Consider the following 12,999-nt stretch of genomic DNA (forward strand, 5'->3'; position numbering starts at 1 on the left):
AAGGGAATTTAGAGAAAGAAGCAATCACTTAGAACTATGGAGAAAAGAAAAAGAATTAGTTTTTCTGCAAAGATTTATATAGAAGGTAACTATAGCAGAGCCTCAGCAAATGGAGAAAATTTTGGATTTAGGAAAGAGTGTAGAAAAGCATGAGATAAAAGCCATCTGAAGGAAAATGTAGACTGTGGGACATCTACTTACACTGATAATTCAGTTGCTCAATTTAGAGAATGGGGTGGTAAAAGTAACAAACTTTTACAGAGCCTTCATGATATTATAGGCCCAATGGTGAGGGCTTTGCATTTCACTCAGTTTTCAACATAACCCATAAAATAGATTTCTTTTATTTTTCCATTTTATATATGAAGAAACTGGAGGCTTAGAAAGGTTAAGCAATTCACTCAAGGTCACCCAAGATGTAGAATCAGGTATTTAACCCCAGAACCTGTTTATAACAGCAACATGATCCTAGAATTAGATTATGGAGAAAAATAAGTGCAGCTTCATTCCACAAGAATAGGGAGGCTAGAGGACTGTTTTGAATAATGAGAATGATATAATGTCATTCTTTAGGAAGGCCAAGGTAGCAATACAATGACCATAGATCAAATATCCAAAATGTATGCAAAAAAAAAATACTCTCCTAGCCACAAAAAGTAAACACAAAAAAAACTGTATACACAGATTTTAAGAGTAAAGGCTATTTTCCAACTTCAGTACCATAAAAAAACAGACACACTCAATTAGAGAAATACTCTCTCACTCCTACCTGATTCATGACTCTATCACTCCTACCTGATCTATTCACTTTAGATCAACAGGCTATGGGGCCCAAGTCAAAAGAAGGCTGAAGGATCAGGTGAAGCAACAGGTGGCTACTGGAAGGTTTAACACTAAAACCACCTCACGTTTTGAACTTATATGAAACCCAAATCAATTACATTTAGAAGTAGTATGGGAACTCTGTATGACAAGTGATTAAACTCCAAATATACCGCCACTGCCACTTCACTTCTTTTCTACATTCAATGGTATGAGCCTCTGACTTTATTTTTTTTAATAGAACTGATTCACCAAAAAATTAGGGGAGGGTATTTACAAGAAAAATAGATATACAAATTACATTCCAAACCAGAAAAGAATCCTCATTCTCCATTTCACTGCTGCCAATAGCATGCACAAGTTCTTAAAGAAGCTCATTTGATACACAAGATATTCTCTTCTTAAGCATCACAGGCAAACTTACTTAATTCTTTTGTCCATAATTGATATTTTAAAAAATCACCTTAGGAAGTTATCTCCTTGGCTATTGAAATTCATGTGCTTATGGGCAATATATTAGCATATGTGGTCAAATCTTGAGCTAAAGAAAAGGCAAGATTGTATCATGGATTTTGTAATTCATTCATGTATCATCAAGTAAGTCTTTACTGAGTCCCTACTATCTGTCAGGGAATACAAAGAAAACAAAGTAGACTTGATTACACCCTCCTAGAACTTATATTCTTAAAAGGCAACTAGATAATAAATAGGTTAAATTATTAGTTCATTATAATTTATAAGGACTATGAAGAAAGAACTGATAAAAGAATAACCAGTGTAGGAGAGTGAAGTAATCTAATCCTTTCCTCATGCACAACTATCTACAGCACTCTCTGGATCACAGTAATATGAAAAGACTCAGTCCCTAGGTTCTGGCTTTGTAGTAATAGCTGACTGTACTCTGATGAGAGTGCTTTGTTACTTAAATATCTCCCTAGCAAAGGACTCACAGCAGTTTGCAAATGGCATTTCCATTCATTACGCAGTGCTCCTGAGAGGAAAGGGAGAGGTTCAAGCCTCATTACCTCTGTTTAAGGAAGAGGAAGGGCAATGACTACAGAACTACCTTCAGCCAAATACTAAGAAGCAAAGCAGCTGTGAGACTCACACTATAGTTGAGTTCAGATCTTCTGTTCCTAGCTTTTTTCACTAGACTGCTCATGCTATCCCTCAGTGTAAATCAGGAACTAACACATACCAAGAGCTTCTGGAAAAAACCAGTTCGTTCCTAACTCAGAAAAAAAACCAAAGCATATTTGTTCCACAATGAAAACTGTTCCTAGTAACCATTAATGGAAGTTTGCTTACCTAAACTTACAAACTTTACCATATAAGAAATTTAGCAAGTAGAATTTTGCCTATAGAAGTTGAGAGGTAGAAATAACTACTAAAGTAAGAGAAGACAGCACATTTTCAGCATATCCTATTTTTCACAAAATGTTCTGCAAAGTTGGCATCTTGAAACATAAAATAGAGATGTGAAAGATGAGAGTGCTGTGTTTTAAACCCTCATTTTAATAGTTAAAAACTCAGGAGCATGAGCTCTGGAGTCCAACTATCTAGGGTCAAATACAGATTTGCCTCATACTAACTGAGATGCTGGACAAGAATCTAATCTGAGTCTTTCACTCTTCTGTAAAATAGATATAATGATAATTATCTCCATGGGATACTTCTACAAAAATTTTAATGATAATATATGTAAAATAATACATAGATTTGAGCTACGTATCTAACCAACATTTCTTGCACATGTTCTACTTTTGAGGTATTGCACTAGCCATTAAAGGCATAATTGTAAGACTCATCTTCTTCCATTAATAAGCCATTAAATACTACTAAAAACACCTACTTCTCTCACTATAATATGACATCATGGTGAATATAAACTTTACTGTACAGAGTGCCTCAGAGAGGAAAACTTTTTTCTGTTTTCACTTTTTATTAGTATGTGTTTACAATACATACTAGTTACACCGCTTATGGGGAATTGGTACATATATGTGACACATCTTAATTCTTTTTTCTTAACCTTTTCTACTCTGTCTCCCTGTATCTCTTAATCTCCTTCCCATATGAAAAACATTTATCTACTTATTACATATCATTTATTTTGCTCTTTACATTTTGGGTTTTTTATATAACAGAAACAAAGTGATACTTAAACTGTCGGGCTTATTTCACTTAACATTATGGTCTCAATGTACATCTGTTTGTTTTTTTTTACAAATGAATTAGATTTATCCTTCTTTATGGCAGAGTAGTACTCCATTATGTATATCTATTCATCTGTTGATGGGCATGTAGGCCACTTCCCAGATTTAGCTATTAAAAATTATGCTGCTATAAACATAGATATTCATGTATCCCTTTAATATCATCATTTAACTTTTCCAGGAAAAGATATAGGGGAAGACTTGGGTCAAACAAAATTTCCAGCTTTAGATTTTGAGGAATCTACATACTGATTTCCATCATGGTTGTACTAGTTTACATTCCTACTAACAATTAGAAGTGTTCCTTTTCTCCCACAGTTTCACAAGCACTTGATTCTTAATGGTAGCCACTCTTTTTCAAGATGGAATCTTAGTGTGATTTTAACTTAACATTTCTCTAATTACCAGAGAAAATGAATATTATCACTTCATTCTGTTGGTTGTTTACCTTACTGTGCAGAAACTTTTTAATCTGATATGATCTCATGTGTTGATTCTTAGTGATAGAGAAAACTCTTGTAAGTAACCAAAGACCTACAAAATATTAAGAAAATGTAGAATGACTTCTGCTTTCTCTGACAGCAGTATGCTTTGTTTAGTTCAAAATTAACAGACACCAGAGGCATTAGCTGCAGAATGGGACATCTGGCCTCATCCTGAGACAACAAGGCACATCAAGACCCCCAGGCTCCAAAGTTTTGAAAGCCACATGATTGTAAAGGTCAAGATAGAAGCATTGTTAACTTTGCCTTCCTGACCAGGAACACCCCTTTCCCCTGGGTTAGAATAGATAACTAGGTAAATCCTAAAAAGAATTGCTACATCTGGGATAAAAGTTAACTGTCTTGTGATTGTGACTTATATATCAATAAATGTAAATTGAGGAAATACAGTGTAACCACCTGAATGAGATCATGGCTATGAAAGTCTGTAAGAGGAGCTGTAACACAGTATGGGATTGATTACCGGCACTTCTCTTAGTGCGATTGGCTTTTTCTTGACAAAATAAATCTTCTATTATTTTACTTCCATTCTGCATCTCTCTGTGCGTGTCACTCAACAATTCCTTCCATAACATTAGTACTATTTTTTGAGATTCTGTTCAGAACATTCTTGCCTACAAATATGATGTCATGAGTTTTAGCTTTTATATCTTCCAGCCGATTGTTTCTCTTTTAATATTTAGATCTTTAATCTATTGTGATATTACTTTAGTAGGTGATGAGGGATATGGGTCCATATTCCATCTTCTGCATATGGATAGCCAATTTTCTCAGCAGTGTTTGCTAAAGAGGCTATCTATCCTTCAGTGTATGTTTTGGCCCCTTTGTCAAAGATCAAATAGTCAAATGTGCCTGGAGGTGTTTCTGTGTCCTCTGCTCTGTTCCATTAATTCATGTGTTTGTTTTTGTGCCAATACCATGCTATTATTTATCACTGCAGTAATATAACTCCAAATCCAGGATTGTGCTAACTTCTACTTAGCCCTTGTTACCCAGGATTGCTTTTACTATTCTGGGTATCTTCTGGTTCCATATGAATTTTAGAACTTTTTTCTCTAGTTCTTTGAGGAAAACTGTTAGTATAAAATTCATTAGTGGCAGTCAGGAATGCTATTGATTTTTCAATTAAGTTTTGTATCTGGCTTTATTGCTGAATTTAGTTATTAATTCTAAAAGTCTTTTGATGGAATTTTTGGAGTATCTATATAGCAGCTCTACATCTATGTGTCATCTACAAGTATAGAAAATTTGACTTCTTTCTTTCCTATGTGTATCTCTTTTATTCCTTTTTCTTACTTAATTGCTCTAGCTAATGTTTTGAGTACTGTATTGAATAGTAGTGATGGTGGACACCCCTGTCTTGTTCCTGACTTTAAAGAGAAAGTTTTCAAGTTTTTCACATTTAATTGATGTTGGCAGTAGGTTTCAAATAAATGGCTTTTATCAAATTGTACTAAGGCCTCTCTATACCTATATTCTTTAGGGTTTTCATCATAAATGGATGTTGGATTTGTCACAGGCATTTTCTGCATCTATTGAGATGATCATGTATTTTTTGTCCTTGCATCTGTGTATGTGATAGATTACATATATTGACTGGCACATGTTGGATCATCTATGCACCACTAGGATAAAGCTTACTTTGTCATGCTGCATGATCTTCTTGATAATTTGTTGTATTCTATTTGCTAGTATCTTTTGAGGATTTTTGTATCTATATTCATTAAAGAAATTGGCCTGTATTTCTCCTTTCTTGCTTGGATCCTTGACTGATTTTAAAAGGAAGGTAATGCTTGTTTCCAGGAATGATTTTGGGACTACTCTTGCCCTTTCAATTTTATTAAAGAGCTTGAAGAATACTGGTGTTAGGGTTCCCCTGAAGTTCTTGTAGAATTCATCAGTAAATTCATTTGGACCTGAGCTTTTTTTATTTGGTACATGTTCTTTATTACCACTTTGATTTCATTGCCTATTATTAGATTATTCAAGGATTTTATATATTTTTGGTTCACTTTTGATAATTTCTATGAGTATAATATTCTATTCATTTCTTCTGAATTCTCCAATTTACTGGCACAGAGATTTGTGCAATATTGCTAATAATCTTCTGAATTCTGGTGATGTCCATTATGATTTTACCTTTTTCCATTTCTAATTGCATTGACTTGGAACTTTTCTTTTTTTGGTATGATTGGTTAAAGACGTGTCTATTTGTTTATTCTTTAAAAGAACCATTGTTTCAATCCATTGATTCTTGCTATTATTTTTTAATCTTCATGTCATTCATTTATGCTCTGATTTTTATAATTTCCTTTCTTGTACTAGCTTTGGATATGGATTGTTCTTATTTTTGTAGAATCTTTAGGTACATCATTAGGTTACTTATTTGGGCTCACTCTTTTGATATGGGCATCATAGGTATGAACTTCTACATTAGGACTGCTTTCATTGTGTTCCACAAGTTCTGGTATGTTGCATTGTCATTATCATTCAATTCTAGGAAATGTCTTATTTCTTTCTTGATTTCTCCCAGTATCATTAATTATTCAAGAGGGAACTGCTTAATTTCCATGTGTTTTCTGTGATTTATTTTACCAGTGGTTTCTAGTTTCACTGCATTATGATCTGATAACATGAGTGGTATAATTTTGATTTTTTTCTATTTATTTAAGTTTGCTTTAGTGGCTATTATGTGGTCTACTTTGGAGAAAGTTTCATGTGCTGCTGAAAAGAATGTGTATTCTGTTGTTGTTGAGTGAAATAATCTGTAGATACCTAATAAGTCTATTTGCTCAAATGTTTTAACTCCAAAACTTTGTTGATTTTTTTTTTTGTCTAGTCAATATATATATATGATGGTAGGGTGTTGCAGTTCCCTACTATAATTATGATCATACTCATCTACACTTTTACTTCCAGTAGCATTTAATTTATGAAGTGGGGTGCACCATTGGTTGGTACATACATGTTAATAACTTACATTGAATTGCTCCTTTAACCAATATGTATTGATCTTCATTGCCTTTTCTAATCAGTTTTGGCTTGAAATCCACTTTGTCTAAAAATAAGATACTTTTTGCTTGTTTTCAATTTCCATTGGATATAATACTTTGCTGTACTTTTTGGTTTTAGTCTATGAGTTTCTTTTTCGGGAGTGTTTTTTGTTTGTTTGGTTGGTTTTGGTTTTGGCTTGTTTTTTTTTGTTTTTTAGAGAGGTCTCACTTTGTAGTGCAGGCTACAGGCTAGCCTTGAATGCTTGAACTCACTATGTAGCCCAGGGGTAGCTTCAAACTCAAAGTGATCATCCTACCTCAGCCTCTCTAGTGCTAGGATTGCAGGTGTGTGCCCAGCTGATCTAAGAGTTTCTTTTGTGGTTAAATGTTTCTTGTATACAGCATACAGCTTGGATTTTGTTTCTTCACTTGGACCAGTGAGGATCAGGTTCTTGTCTGGCTGAGTCAGGAGCGCCACACCCATCTCTCATGAGATAACTCGGAGGCCTATTAGGGCTGGAATAATCCACCCCCTCGGATGTGTAGAGATCTAACTTTAGACAGATAAACTGTTGCTTTCAAAACTTCTAAAGTCCTGACTCCATTCACCTCAGCCCCTAAAACATACAATCCAAAGATTAACATGTGGCCAATAATGATGTGCCAAATATCCTGACTCCACCCTGGCTCCAGCCCCGCCTTACCCTGTATGTCTGTACATTTCCTCAATAAAATGGTAGCGTTCCAGAAACCTCCCCAGAGTCTGCGTGGTGATTCTGCGCCTTGTCTTCCCAGTCTGGGTTCCTGAACTTTGTTCCATGAGCAGGCTCACAGACAAAAACAACAGACCAGGGATTGAATTTGGGACCTTGTGATTGTGAGGTAGCCAGCAGCACCACTGAGTTAAATCCCCAGCCCTCTATTAGTCCTTTTGTCACTGTCTCTAGGATGTCCTTGAGAACTTCTTGGAGGGTTGATTTGATATCTTGGATTTTTTTAGGTGCTCTTTATTATGGAAATATTTTATTTTTCCATTAATTTTGAAAGACTTTTTTGTGTTTGTCTGTTTGTTTGTTTGTTTGAGAAAGGGTCTCACTGTGTAGCTGAGACTGACCTGGAACTCACTATGTAGCCCAGGCTGGTCTCGAACTCAGTGATCCTCCTGACTCAGCCTCCTGAGTGCTGGGATTACAGGCGTGCACCACCATGCCCGGCCTTGAAAGATTTTTTTGCAAGATACATCAGTCTGGGTAGAAAGTTGTTCACTTCATGCTGTCCTAGCCCTTTAAGATTTGTGTTGAGAAGTCTTTTGCATTTATAATGGATTCAATGCTTTTCTCTAACAGCTTTTAAAATTCTGTTCTTGTGTTGGCCTCTTAGTATTTTGACTATGCTGTGTAATGGAGAGGTTCTTTTACGATAATCATGACTATTTGGTGCTCTATGTGCCTTATCTGTATGTTCAATTCTTTTCTCATATTTGTAAAGTTTCCACTTATTATTTCACTAAATAAGTTTTCTATGCCATTTGTGCTGTCTTCTTATTTTTCACTAATTCCATTTAATCTTTGATTAGTCTTCTTTGCATCATCTAGCAGCTACTGGATCCATTTTTTATATCCTCTTGTTTTCTAAGTTATTTCTCATTAATTTGTCACTGACAACAACCCTGTCTTCCAATTTTGGTACTCTGTCCTCACAGTGGTCACAGTGTGACCCAGTACCCAGTTCTCCAGTAATGGGCCAAAGTAGTGTTAATGACATAAAGGCAATCCAGATTGCCTACTCTGTCAGCAGACTGAAAATACTAGAGGACAGGGACTATGTCTAAAACCTACCATTCAATAAGTATAAGTATTAAATATACTTTGAAAGGATTATATTAATTATTTAATCTATAAATGATGAGTTTTATCTAGTTGAATGGATAGGGCTTTCTAATTTGCACATACTATACACATACACTGGTTCTTAATCATGGACAGAAATTTCACAGATATCAGAAGATCAACTCTGGGCCAGGGATTTAACTCAATGGTTCTGATGTCTGCCTCAAAAGTACAAGGTCCCAAGTTTGATTCCCAGTACCAAAAAAAAAAAAGAAAAGAATAAAGAAAAAGAAAAAGGCCAACTCTGATGTGATTTAGTCTTACACAATTATTGCTCCTGAGAATCCCTGGGGTATGAGAAGGTACAATCCAGCTCTGCATTTTTTCATATCCTGGGTGGGTTTTTTGGTGGTGAATTTGTTGTAAGTGGTTTTGCAGAAAGTCTCTGGAGGGTATTTTTGGGTTGTTAAAAGAGCCATTTTCACAGCACCTGCCAACTTTGTGAAATAGCCATCCCTTCCTCAGACTCCTTCCTTCCAATACCCATCCTTAGCTTTGAGGGGACAGTTTTTAATAGGACCTACCTTTCTTTGTTATGTGAAGATTTAGAAAGAAGCAGAGACAGGACACTAAATCAGCAATAAACTTTTCCATTCACTTTTAGCATTTCAAGTCCACAAAAATTATTTGCTACTAGCAAAGTGTGGGGAATTTCCTCTTGCTTTTAGAATTTTTTTACAAGGTTTTAACATCTTTTAAAAATAACCCCTAAGCTCCCAAAATATATTCTAAAAAATCTAATTGGATTCTAAGGTTCTTGCTATTGTTTGGAAATCAAGTTTATTTTGAGGTATCTTTTCAAATAATCTAGATCAAATAATATCATCCATCTATCTATCCAGCCATCTATCTGTCTGTGCTAGGAATTGGCATATATAACCCCTAATCCCTGAATCCAGGACCTCACACATGCTAGGCAGGCACTCTACTGCTGAGCCACATCCTTGGCCCTTTATTTTGAGATAAATTCTCTATACTTTGGCTTTGAAGATGTACTGAGTAATTGTGATGTAAATACCAATTATCAAAGACCAAACAATCACTGTCGCTTATACATATCTATTTTCAAAAGGTAATTTCTGCAACTGTCCCTCCTTACTCTGAGAGTGATGGCCTATGCCCTCAACCAACATCAGGGTTGAAATATCTGTAATGGAAACTCAAGAACCACCTCTAATTTGAAAGTGAGGTTTTTTTACATAAAAAATTATTTCCTTTTATAGTCACACATCACGAATTTCCTACCTTTTGGGGACAGATGACTAAAGTTTCACAGGTTGTTACACTAACTCCTGGGGGGTTTTCTTGATTTGGATTGGCCACCCAGGAGACATGGCTCAAGAAAGAAGAGACAGTAGGCAAAAGGGGATATTAATGATGTAAATTCTTTTCTGGCAGACTTTTACTTACTTATTATGTCTGTCAGGGGTTTCTAGTTTACAGTCATGTGATATATAAATATTAATTCAGAAGAGATTGCATGGTATACTAAAATTCTCCTAGTTTGGCATCAGGAGACCTTGATTCTAGCCCCTGACAACTTCTAATGACCATGTGATTCTACCAATGTCTGGCTGCCATCTCCTTCATTTATTAAATTAGGAAGTTAGAAAAACTTCTCTAAAGGTCTCTTCCAACCTTAAAATTTTAGGATTTAATGAAATACAATGACTCATGTAGAAATGTAGGTATAATTGAGATAATTCATTTAATCAAGTCATATTGCTTCAAGATAAATGATTTTTTGGTCTCAAGGTTCAAATGTAAGTACAAAAAAAATGAAGGGAACAGAAATGAGCTGCCACTTAAGGCTAACTGGAATCACAGGCAGCAGCTTACTTTTCTGAAATGAACATTGACAATTAGCAATTAACATCTTCTGAAGACATATGAATGATCAGAAGCCTTCTGGCATACAGGAGTCATAAAATTTCATCATACCACTCAACAGATATTTTATTGCATAATAAATTAGGTATTTCTATCCACTGTAATAATATATTTTCTACAATAATAAAAAATGATTCAGGGCCTGATGCACCCTGGCTGGGCTTTATCCTGAATAAATTGCATGTTCAGTCAAAATTTGACTGCCAAAGAAATTTTCTGCTATAAAAAAGAACAATGATTTCCTCTTGGGTTTTGGTAACTGGTAACAGAAAACCAAACACTGAAAAAGGACATCAGCTTAGTTATCTACAAAATCCATCTTTCTTCTAGTTTAAGATAGGGCTAGATTCAAGGGCTAGCACAATGTAGCTTGTAGCCAGTCATTTTCTTGTTTGGCTATGCTCTGCCATGTAGGTCTATTCCTAGGTTCTACAAGCAGCAACATGGTTGATTGCTCCAGCTCTCTGTCTACATTCGAATACTTGCCTTCCCCCAAAAGTCAGGACAAAATTCCTGAGTATAATTATTGTTGGTCTGAAATAAATCCCAAAACTAAGTTTGAACCAAGTGCTGTAATCCAGGAATACAACATGCTGATCAGCTTGGTCCTGGGGTACATGCCCTTCTCAGCATGATGGGAGTGGAAGAAGTCAGCCATTATCACCCATACTCCATGGAGTAAGAGTGAAAATGACAGTCATTCCTCGGGGAAATTGGAGTATTGTTAGGTGATGATGGCAGGATTACAAATTATATATGTCAATTTCATGCCTAACATAAAATCCTAGAGTACAATCACAGTTTTTAACATTATCCTATGCATATCAGTCCCAACTCTTCATAGCTGTAAATGCTGCGACTTATGCAAATAAAGTAGTAAAGTATAATGGTTAAGCTCATAGGCTCTGGAACCAAACAAACTTGGCTTTGAGCCCTGATTCTGTCACTTATTATCTATGTGATTCTGAAAATGTTACACTAATGACTAGAGTCTCGTGTTATTCATTTTAAAACAGGACTAGTCATAGATCCACCCCACTAAGGTAATGTGAGGACAAAAGGAGATAATGAATGTATAGCTCTTAGCAAAGTACCTAGCACTCAGTCAAATAAATGACAGCTGTTATTTAGGGAAAGGAAAAGACTTGCCCAAATTCACACAGCTAATTAGTAGCAAAGCTGGAACTAAAATTGAGTCTCAGAGCTAGAAGTGAATCAAGGTGAAATTTAATAGGAGTCAATTATAATTCAAGTCAATAATAATTCACGTCAATTATATCTGAAATACCATAGAAAATATCAGCTCTTCTTTCCAAATTGCTACCTGGAGCTTCATGGAGCCCATTTCACAGAGCTATATAAAGTTAACATCACCAGACTGCCTAGAAAAGGGGTCAAGACAGGTCAGTCAAAAGTTACTCCACTCTGACCAAGCAGATTAGAGAAAGAAATGACTGTCCTGACTAACACCTGAGATCCTTGCAAAGATATGACTATGTATCTCAGGAGCCAAATACCTGCTGAACACTCTCTGTCTAGGATTGTGTAGAAATATTAAAATGGAAAATATATTATCTGTATTTAAGGACTTTACCGTGTTGGGAGACAGGTATATTGAGTGGCAGAGACTATGTGTGCTGAAGATGCTAAGGCAGAAGAGACCGATCACCTAGGGCAGATTAGAAAAATGCATGACTGTCTGGAACACATTGTATTGGGGAGAAAGCAATATGGAAAGGGGACTACAAGTCAATATTTTTGTATAAACAAAGACCAGCAAGATGAGACAAATTTGCTATGGGAGAGTGAGAAAAGAATCAGGAAAGGCACAATAAAGAGAAGGAAGTAAAGCAGAGTAAGACAAGGGCGACTCTAAATCCAGAACTGAAGAGGCTGCATGTGAATGGATGAAGGCTCAGATGCACAAAGGTGAGAACAATGGCCCCAAGTCATTCATCTGGTCAAATGATTCACTGGGAGTCTAATTTACCTTTGTGTCCAAAGTCATCCAGGCGCTGATGATATCCCCCACTTGGCTCTTCCTCCTGCTGTCATGATAGCTCACATTCTTAACCCAACCACGGTTCACTGTTTACTAAACCTGTCAGAAATTCAGCAGTCTGTAGCAATTTCCAAGTGCCACTTCCTTCATTTAGAATGCCTTTCCTGTCCTGTGTGTACTTAACATAATTCTACTGATTGTAGTGCCGAAGTTATATAACTTATAGCAAATCATTCCTTGGAAATGATAACAGTTCAATTTATTAAATATTTCTATATCCACTATCTCATGTCACAACACTCTTCCTGGAGCCTATCAAAATTAAAATTAGTTGTGATCGCTCCTCTGAGATCCATGTAGATGAAATAGCAGGGGAATATTATACTAATGATAATATCACCACTTAATAAAAACTAAGCACTTTAGCTGTGTTATCTAATATTTACGGCAACTCCATGAGCAATTCCAGCATTCTCATTTTATAGGTGAGAAAACGGAGACTTCTAGAGGATAAGGATACTGACAGAGGTAATACAGCTAGTAAGTGGCAGAACTAAGTTTAGAATTCCAAAGTCTGTTTCCAACCTACTGTGCGATCAGAGAAGTTCACTCTTCTCTAATGACAGATCACACACTTGGCCTTAGCTATTTATTCATGTTTATATCTTAATTTCAGAGATTCAA

The sequence above is a fragment of the Fukomys damarensis genome, unplaced genomic scaffold, assembly GCF_012274545.1.
Source record: "Fukomys damarensis isolate Sample0158 unplaced genomic scaffold, DMR_v1.0_HiC HiC_scaffold_28, whole genome shotgun sequence".
Taxonomy (NCBI): domain Eukaryota; kingdom Metazoa; phylum Chordata; class Mammalia; order Rodentia; family Bathyergidae; genus Fukomys; species Fukomys damarensis.